The sequence below is a fragment of the Rattus norvegicus genome, chromosome 1, assembly GCF_036323735.1.
Source record: "Rattus norvegicus strain BN/NHsdMcwi chromosome 1, GRCr8, whole genome shotgun sequence".
NCBI lineage: Eukaryota > Metazoa > Chordata > Mammalia > Rodentia > Muridae > Rattus > Rattus norvegicus.
Window position 1 is genome coordinate 59,402,273 of NC_086019.1, and position 10,575 is coordinate 59,412,847.

Below are 10,575 nucleotides of genomic sequence, written 5' to 3' on the forward strand. Positions count from 1 at the left end.
GGATTATAGGGGAAGATGAGTAAACACAAAGAGCTTTTACATCACTTCTTTTTGAATTCAAATTTCAAAATAAAAAGCAAAATATCACTTCAATACACTAAGACTAACCAATCAGCTTTAAAGTAACCAATTAGTCATACCTTTCCTGAGAAAGTCCAACCAGACTAAATCCATCCACAATGACGAGTTGGTCATGGGCACCTAGTTGTCCAACCTGAGCCACCAGAAGGATGCAGGAGTAGGGAGAAAAGAAAAAAAGGCAGCATCAATGCACATCAGCATTCCTCACACCACACAGTCAGTACACAGCAGCATTCCTCACACCACACAGTCAGTGCACAGCAGCATTCCTCACACCACACAGTCAGTGCACAGCAGCATTCCTCACACCCTTGCTGATTTCCCTCTAGGACTAAATAGGAATAGAAGTGAACACAACTTAGACACATTGTTCTCATCATCTTCCAATGGCCTAGTGTCTCCCTATGATCATAAGGCTAGTCACAGAAGAAGCAGAAGTACCATTGGGCATGCCCATCTTTTCAGGACACTCCCGACAACACCCACAGTGAACAAAGCATACATACACTCCAGAAGTATCCTGTGTCTTCACTCAACAATCAGCCACACTTAGAAGAGCTGTAGCAACGACAACAGGGGACGACCTACTTTCCTGCTGTCTCTCAGCAGAGAGCAGGACATCCCCAGCTAGGGATTTCCCAGAGGCATTAAAGGATGAACCAATTCCAGTGGGGAAATTTACTGATGAAGTTGTGTTGCTGCTTTCCTTCAAGAATGAAACCTTACAAGGGAGTGGGGGAAGAGTTTTCTCCCAGAAATGAGGACCAAGGAGATTGTCCAGAGAACACGCAGATGGCAAAACCCAAGTGCCTTTGTACTTTGTCCTTCCCAGTTTGCTCTGTGCTCATTCTTCCTCTGGCTCTGTTTTCCAGTTCCACATAATTCTTACCTTCTTATATCCTCTAAGTATTTTATGATTCTTCCCCCAACCCAAGCCTTCTCCCTCTTCTGGATTTCTTCTCTTCCCAGCAAGGACTCAATATGACTGCTGTGTAGCCCACACTAGAGCGTGGTGCAGCTGACTGCATCCATTCACCTGAAGTTTATCACACTCTAAAAACACCAGCTTCCACAAAGTGAGGTGGAGAGTGGTATGAGCTCATGAAGGCTTCCATAGGTTACTGGTCCTAGCACACACGGCATTTATCACAAGAGCTATAGAACAAATTCTTATGCTATCAAAAGTAACATCTCATTTCTTTTAGCCTGAAATCTAATAACCAGCAATGACTTTGAAAAATTGAAATTACAGTTGCTGCAACAGTGCAGATCCTGTGAAGAGGTAGGTCCTGCGACAGTGGAGGCACTGAAATAGTGCCGGTTCTGTGACAGTGAAGGTCCTTTGAAAGTGTAGGCACTGAGATTGTGGCGGTCAATCTACCTACAGGGGAGCTGCTGCACAATTGAAGGTTCTGCTACAGTGGAGGTCCTGCAAAATTGGAATTGATGATACAGGGGTATTCCTGTCACTGTAGAGATCCTGTGGCAGTGAAGTTGAAGCATCATGGGAGATCTTGCTTCAGTTGATGTCCTGAAACACTGTAGTTGCTATGGGTGGTGCTACGACAGTGGAATTCCTGGGATAGTGGAGGTGATAGGACAGTGGGTGTCCTTAGACAGTTGTAGTGCTCCTACAGTGGAAGTCCTGTGACAGTGGAGGTCCCGCAATAGTAGTGTTGCTTGGACAGTCCAGTTCTTGGACAAAGGAGGTCCTGTGACACTTGAGATGCTGAGACTCTTGAGCTACTGAACAGTAGAATTGCTGTGATAGTTGAAGTGCTGAGACACTTGTGGTCCTGTAACAGTGGAGTTGACACACAGACAGTGGACTTCCTGAGGTAGTGGTGGTGCTTAAACAGTGGATGTCCTGTGACAGAGGAGGTCCTGCAATGGAGGAAGAACAATATATGCTGGCTGATGACCCAGAGCTTCCAGAAAATAGACCACCAACCAATATATATCAGAGGATTGCATTATTTGAAACCAATGGGATGGAAGGCCCTTGGTCCTGTGGAGATGTGATGCTCGAACGTAGGAGGAGGCTGGAGTGGTGGGTTTCGAAAAGTTGGGTGAGTTTAGGAGCAGCATCTTAGTGGCAAAATGGAGGGAGGAGGGAGAAGATGTAGGAGTGGGCATTTGTAGATTGGCACCTAGGACGTTGGACATCATTTGAGATGTTAAAAACAGTGGAAATGATAAGGTTTACATTGTCTGACCCAAACCTAAGGGATACTACATAAGGAACACAAAAACCTACAGGTGCTCACCAACAATCAGATAAAATTTGGCTTTATGCGCTCTACTCCAAAGAAACTATTCCAAGAACACTGTTTTTTGTTTTTTCAAACAAAGTTTAAAACTCTTAACTGTACTCTCAAATCTGCCCTAATTCGCATAAATTAGTCAAAACTGTTGGCTTTGTAAATACTTCTATCTTGTCCCAATAGTCACATGCTGGTCATCCCAACAACATGATACTTGTCAAGGTGGGAGACAATCAACATGGGATCCTTGTTCCAACTGGGCAATGCAGACCCTGAGCTCACCTTCAGTTTCTCATACACACCCACCCACCCACCCACCCCCACACACACACACACACAGAGAGAGAGAGAGAGAGAGAGAGAGAGAGAGAGAGAGAGAGAGAGAGAGAGAGAAGAGACTGCTTATCATCTACTTTCTAAGGCATATTGTGTGCTCTTTGCGTTGAGCACAGAGACTTGCACATGTAAACCAGTCTTGTACACCTAGGAACATTTTCTGTTCCGTATTTTCTCTTTTCTATCCAGTTTTTAGGATATCTTTAAAAGCAAGTAGGGCATTGTCCTACCATGAAATCTTGGACGTAAAGGTACATTTTAATACAAAGCTTACATGTCACTTACAGATGACTCTAGTAGGAAGTACATTAAGTTCAGAATCAGTCAATCAGAAACCCTTAATGTGTATACACCATTCTCAATGCCTTCACTTAACCTCATGTTTGGACCACTGTTCCTAGCTGGAGATTCCTGTTTATCTCCCAGAATAAAAGGGAGGCTCCAGGCTCAAGTGGAACAGCAGATTCAAGGTGGGACTGTTGGGTGACATTACAGTGAACATCAGGGACTGTCCCATGGAGGGAGGACGTGGCCCTTTCTTTCCTCCTGGGGAAGCAGTATCTACATTGTCCTGAGCAGGGAAGGATCCTCTCATTCTAGCAGATATTCTGGATGACACAAGGAATGTGAATAGATTATGAGATAACTTTACCACATTTCTTTCTGAGACAGAGACCCTTGCGACCCTTGGCTCAGGAGTAACAGTTCCAGATAGCAAGGTGAGGTCAGTGTGGGCCCTGTGTTGACCTATGAATAGTTATTTATGTTAATCACCAAATCTTTAAAACTTACAGCATGTGAGAGAAAAGTCTCCCAGGAGTCTCAGCTAAAACTAATCAGTGAGTTTTTAAGAACAACTAGGAAATTTAAATCCATGTGATTGCTACAAATAAAGCAAGACACTGTCACTAGGTCACCTTTGTGTAAGGGCCCTGACGACATACACAACTTAAGATGTGAAGTGCTCAGCTAGCATGCTTCGTGGCATGAACCCAAGACACAGTTTCTCTGTGTCTCATCACCTCTGAAGCATGGTCCACAAACAATGGCAACAAACCTTCTCTTCCTCAGAGTTCAAAGTTACCTTTACTGTTAGTGATAGTTTCCACAGTTAACTAACCTCTACTGGATAGACAGGTTTGACTAACCTTCTCTGAACTTCTCCAAACCATGTACACATGGTACATCCCTCTGCACATGAAGCCTGTTCCTCTCAGGCCTGCTGTTCTCCTTCCCAGATTAGAAACTGGATACCTTTCAAGCCTACATTCTTAAGTCATCTATCAACTTTGGGTACATGATAAGCACAACATGACATTGGGTGCCAAATAACACTTTCCTGACAATGAATATGGTCCAGAGGTACCAAACATGGAAACTGGTCAGGTAAGGTCAGGTAACCCACATACTATCTCCATGTGGAGATGAAGATTGACACACCTTCCCAAGCACACGTTCTCAGCTGTCTCAGCCCACACAGCAATCCTTTGCTGAGCTTCCTTACTCCCAGTGACTGATGAGAGTACATGAGAAGATGCCTGATTTCTGGAAAGCCCTGGGCCCTATGACCCACAGTAGCAGCAGCTTCTGATCACAGGTGATTTCAGGAACTGAAAATGCCTAATGTTCCCGTGTTGATTTGAATATGCTGAGCCCAGGGAGTGGGACTATTTGCAGATGAGCCCTCATTGGATAGGTGTAGCCTTGATTGAGGAAGTGTGTCACTGTAGATGTGACCCTTATGTTCCTTGTTATAGCTGCATGAAAATCAGTTTTCTAGTAGCAGCCTTGAGATGATGATGTAGAACACCCAGCTCCTCCTGTACCATATCTGCCTAGATGCTGCCATGCTCCCACCTTGATGATAATGAACCAAAATGCTGAACTTGTAAACCAAACCCAAAGCAGTGTTCTTCTTATAAGATTTGCATTGGTCATGGTGTCTGTTAATAGCAGGAAAACTCTAAGTAAGTCACTTTCTACAACAGATTACGAGTTTAATTGTGTGATATCTTCACCCGAGGAGACATGGCCACTTATTAAGGTTCTAATCTCCTAAGTAATTGCAGGCTCTCTTCTGGCCTAGGCATTCTCTATAATATTAATCTTCCCAGTGTCCTTTTCTCTGTAAACTATACATTTTGCATTTCTATTTGCCCCATTTGCTCTTTTTCATTGAAGACCTATAACCTCAGTATAACGGAGGCCATACTGGGCTCTCTTCAAATTTTCATCGAAGAAATTTGTTTATTACTTTTTAATTTAGCCTCAGGTGGTTTTTACGATGTGGGCAGAAGGAAGCCACATTTTTGCAAAAGCATCATAGAAATTATCCCAGACCAGTTACAAATATTATTGCATTCTGAATCCCCTTGTCCTGGGCTTCCACATTCTGAATAGGTCCTGGCACTCCTGACTCCCAAGCTCCTGCCAGTATACCCCATTAAAATCTTCTTAGAGCACTGGGCCAGGGTTCTAGTTCAAAGTTCTGAATTCTTGCATATTTTCCAAAAAAAGTAACAAGCACAAACTGGCATGGTCAGGTATCACACAGCTCTATTACATCCCCTTCTGCATTAGTTAACTTTGTATTTCTGTGACAGAAATGCCATGAGCACAGCAAACTATAAAACATGTAGGCGATTAGTGATCCTATTTCACAGACCACCTGTTACCATAGGTTAAGTTCTATGACGACAGGGCACGGTGGAAGGAGCAGGAAGCAGAGGACTCACATCTGGAATCACAAGTACAAAGCAGAGAGTGCACAGGGAGTGGTGCAGAGCACTAAAACCTCAAAGCCCAGCCCCACTGGCATTCTTTCTCCAGCAAGTGCACACCTCCTGAGTCTTCCCAAACAGAGTCACCAACTGGGAAAGGAGTACTCAAATGCCCGAGACAGTGGAGGATAGCTCATGCAAAATGTCATGGTGATTCAGGAATTTGAATAAGTAACAGAGAGACCCTTCACCCTGGGTCAATATGTGTTGCTGCAAAGCCAGCAAGCTGCTCTCCCTCCTCTTGAACATAAGATGTGGATTATGTAAAAATGTAAACAAGCATCTCCATGGAAAATCAACAGCCCTGTTAATCTGGTCATACTTATAGGATAAGTCCAGAGGTGCTGGATATTGAAATCAGAGAAGAAGCCAACACAAACTCAAACCCTTTAGTCTAATGGAATAAACGTATGACAGAAGCCAAAATGGGTAACGATATGGAGCAAATGCTCACTCACTCAGCAGATAAAATTACACCTAGCCCTTACTCACAGACCTACTTCATAAACAGTGTACATTCTGCTGGTACCTACTCAACAAAATCCTAAATGCTGCAATCAAACCAAATGGTTTCTTACTTTGTTGAGTATGACTTAAAAACACTAAAGTACTCTGAAGGAGGTGAATGGAATGTTCCCAGGGCCTGGGGAGGTCAGCTAAGGGAGGACAGAATAAGAAAGCAACACAACCCAATTTCCCCACCAGCAAGAAGAAACCGGCCTGATGTCAGTTGCCAATTCCTGAGGGTTTAAGAGAAGCCTACAGACTGGAAGGACTGAGGTAGGTGAGGTTAAAATACAGTTACACTGAATGCTGGAAAGTGCTGTGTGTGTGTGTGTGTGTGTGTGTGTGTGTGTGTGTGTGCGTGTGTGTGTGTGTGTGTGTGTTCCATGCATGTGTTTCTGTGTGAGTGTGGTTGGGTTGTTGCTGTTGTGTGCTTAATTTGAGACAGAGTGTCACCACAAACTGAAGCTGTCCTAAAACTCACCCTGTACACAAGGGTGGTTTGGACAGTAAAGAGACCTTCTCTCTCCTGACAGGAGGATTAATGATGTGTAGCACAAGCTTTGTGTGAATGTAAATTTCAAAATCTGAAGATTTTATAAACCTCCTTTGGCTTGCTTTAAAAATGCTGGTGATTGGGGCTGGGGATTTAGCTCAGTGGTAGAGCGCTTACCTAGGAAGCGCAAGGCCCTGGGTTCGGTCCCCAGCTCCGAAAAAAAGAACCAAAAAAAAATGCTGGTGATTACAGCAATACATGGTACACTGAGGACAGAACAGAATATACAGTGTGAGCTTTTGAGAGGGTTCAGAGGTGAAAGGAATAGCTGATGATCTGAGTTTAGTTCCAGAGGCAATGTTAATAATCAAACACAAATGTAGCCGACTTTTATCCTGTGTAAAAATCAGTCAGGGCATCCAGTCAGAGTTTAAAGTATTTTTGGTGTTGTGGTGCTACACAATCATAAGACTGATTCCTGTGGAACAGGCTAGTGAAGCAGACAGTAATCAACAGGACACTAGAAAACCTACAGAGCAGGAACTAGAGAGAAAGCTCAGGATTTCAGAGCATTGGCTGCATTTGCAGAGGACCTTCACTTGTTTTTCAACACTTCCAAGTCAGCTCACAGTCATGTGCAACTCAAGATCTAGAATATCTTACCCTCTTCGGGTTTTGTGGGCACTATATAACACACACAGTGCACATATACTCATGTACACCCTTGTTGGATGACCATAATCCAACACAGCAGGGACAGAGCTCGCCACCCTCAAGCTTGCCAATTTGAAGGAGGAAGCCTTCTTTTTAAAAGCACTGGAGAACAGCAGGCACAAGGACACCTGACTCACACATTCCACCCGAGATCTTGAGATGGAAGCCACACATAACTCTGGCCTTCTCACTGAAGAGAGTTCATCTTTGGATAAGGAGCTTTCATCTGATCCTGTTTTCCTCTTGGATCCCATTACAGAAAAGCATTTGTGTTTGTCCAAGTCTGCACAGGTTCCCAGCACCCTTCCTAGTCATGTCTGACAAATCCATATGGAAACCACTGTGTAACTGGAGTCCTAGTCTATAGCATCTCTCTCCTTCATGCTACCCTCCTTTTATACTGCAGATTTCATAGGAAATCATATTCTTTGTGTACTTACAAATCCCATGTTGTTTACATGTGGCTAAGGTTTCTTCCTCAGCATGCATGCCTGGAGACAAGGCTGGATGCAGGTATTCTGTAGACAAGGCAAGATGCAGCTGCTCTGGAAGCCATAGGACACCAGCATCACAGCTGTAGTTCAGTGCATGCATGGCATGCATTCACAAAGACTGTAGCCCCAAGGGCAGGTACACCCACAAGGTACTAAGGAGAGGGACCTGATTGCTACTGTTGATGTTGCATTTCCTCTTTGTTCTGACTGTTTTAACTGGAATTGCCCCCACACAGCAAAATTCCTAAGATATCTGACAGCCACACACAGATGCACATCCAGGTAAAATACAAATGCATGTGAAATAAAAATAAATAATTTTAAACTGGTGAGAGAGAGAGAGAGAGAGAGAGAGAGAGAGAGAGAGAGAGAGAGAGAGAGAGAGGGAGAGAGAGAGAGAGAGAGAATGGTGTTTATAAAAGAGAAACTTGGGGCTGGGGATTTAGCTCAGTGGTAGAGCGCTTACCTAGGAAGCGCAAGGCCCTGGGTTCGGTCCCCAGCTCCGAAAAAAAGAACCAAAAAAAAAAAAAGAGAAACTTACCCTCAAAACCTATTTACTGTCCTGAAACTTCTTTCTCATGGGCAGAGGAACATAGACATGAAATTCTTTCTCTCTACACTTCTCAGTGTGTGCTGGGGTACTCTAGATTACTGGTTATTTGGTGAAATGTTGAGAGGTTTAGAAAGATGAACATCATGTTGCAAGTCAGTGGTCTTTAGTCCCTCGTGAGTTCCGTGATTTCAGCTGAGGATCTCTTGCAATGGGTTCTGTATCCAGAGTTATAATCATGAGCTGTGGAACTTCATTTTCTACATGGATACAGGGGCCCCAGTGTAGTCATCTGTTACTTCCCCAACCCATGAGCATGACCCAGGCCCAGTCACAAGTCAGAATTGGGTCCTCAGAGATGCCACTAGGAATGTATGTAGACAAAAGTAAGAAGTCTGGGGAGGGTAAGGAGGAAGAGTGTCAGGTTGAAGCCTGTTTCAAATTCAGAATAGCAGAGTATGTGTTTCAGTTAACTGCTTTCATATTTCCCTAGTCGGTGCAATATTAGGATTTGTTAGATTAGATCTTTGAGCCAGAGAGCTAACACCACTGAAGCCAAAAATTTATACAGACAGGCTATCAGGAGTGTCACCCATGTTTACTCTCTCTGCTTCCAGAAGAGGTACAGACACATATTTCCTCACTCATGGTGAGTACAGCACAAAGGAAACCAGTGCATGCTCCTTACACCCCTGAGGACTTCCCAGAGTAGGGGTCCCCAACACACTGGGATCTGACAGTGAAAGTGTCTGTGATTTGACTAGGGCACTAGGGACTACTTACATCACTTTTCCAGGGATGGCACTGCAGAGATCAGACAGTAGTTAAACTTGAAATCTCATCACATTCAACTTCTTCCTGTGCTCCTAACACACCTGATCCCCACACCCTAAGAACTGGCATCCCTTTAAGCTGCTGCTGTACTTTCACACCCTGCCTCCCGGGAATCTGGACTCTTCCTCCTGATGCTCTGCTCCCAACTGCCTTACACCTAGCATTTTACTCCTTTCTTTTTATTTCTTGTTCCCATCTCCTGCATGTGTTCTGAGTGGGTCAGCTATGCAGCTATGGGTAGGATCATGAAATATGTGGCTACACACACACACACACACACACACACACACACACACACACACACACACCAGGTACCAATTTAAGACAAGGCAGACTGTTTATCTTCAGGGGATGCAATGGGACCCTGAAAAAAGAGCAGTACACTTCAAAACAAAAATCCAAGGAAAATAAACAACTGGAGTGTCAGTGGAGGTTGTGTAAGAAGAGTGTCAGAAGAGCCTGTGAGAAGATGAAGGGTATACTGAACACCAAGCCAAACTGGAAACGTCTGCACCTGAACTGTGCAGCATCCACCCTGCAGTGTGGCGTGCTGTGGGGGTGTCTGAGAAACCATATCTCATCACCTGAGTTTGCACGTATTTAGACCAAGTCTTTGGGTGTTGGAGGTGACTACTATATCTATAGATTAATTAAAATTAAGATGGATGAATTCATCATGCATAAACAGTACAACAGAGTTGTCTAGACTCAACTGTTGGATGTATCATTAATGGATTATTCCTTAAATACTTCTGAGCACGAGGATGAAAAATTTAGGATTAATCTCAGTTCCACTAGTGGATGACTCACCAAATGTGCACCACACTGGAGGGGACCAACCATCAAAGGAAAGCTATGGTTCTTTTAATCTTTTGCAACTGCAGTAGCCCATGCAAAGCAAACACTCACATGTGTCTCATCAGTCAATCAGTCTACAGGACAGAGATTACCTATGCCAATCTCAGGGACAGAACAGCATTTTCTGTTTCCAGTTCAACTACCTTTTTTTCTTTAACCTGCAGCCGGGATCCAAAAAAATGCATCAAAACAGCATTTACCTGCTCACACTGAAACACCATTAATGAACAGAGAACAAGAAATGGTAGAAACAGTCTCAGCAAGGAGAAAGTCAACAGTCAGGTTGTGAAGACTCCTTCACATACTGCAGAGACAAGACAAGTCGGCCTCAGCAAGGTCCGGCCGGCTACCCACACACCCCATGGCTCTGAGCCCATCAGCAACAGACCTGAGGACTACCAGGGAAGCAAGCTTGACACTCGAGACTCTTTTACCTTTCGGTCAGTAAGGTGCCGTGGAAAGTAGCTGGGAAGCAGAGTTTACAGAGAAAGTCATAGAAACATTTCAGCATTAAAAATCAAAATCTGATCCCTTCAAAGCCAGGTGTGCGTGTGTGTGTGTGTGTGTGTGTGTGTGTGTGTGTGTGTGTGTGTGTGTGTGTGTGTGTGTGTGTAGGGGCTCATAAGACATAGGTGGTTTAGAAAATCAAGCAGAGGAAGGATTT

At 44.1% G+C, this 10,575-nt stretch overlaps 1 long non-coding RNA gene across 7 annotated transcripts in view; it reads right to left on the bottom strand.

Moving 5' to 3' along the window:
- The window catches only part of LOC134482849 (uncharacterized), a 67,382-nt gene that overhangs the window by 37,662 nt on the left and 19,145 nt on the right, over window positions 1–10,575 (bottom strand). For all 7 annotated transcript variants that reach the window (XR_010059467.1, XR_010059465.1, XR_010059471.1 and 4 more), the window contains exon 2: window positions 141–1,965. This is a non-coding gene — a long non-coding RNA (uncharacterized LOC134482849). The remainder of the gene's footprint in view (window positions 1–140; window positions 1,966–10,575) is intronic.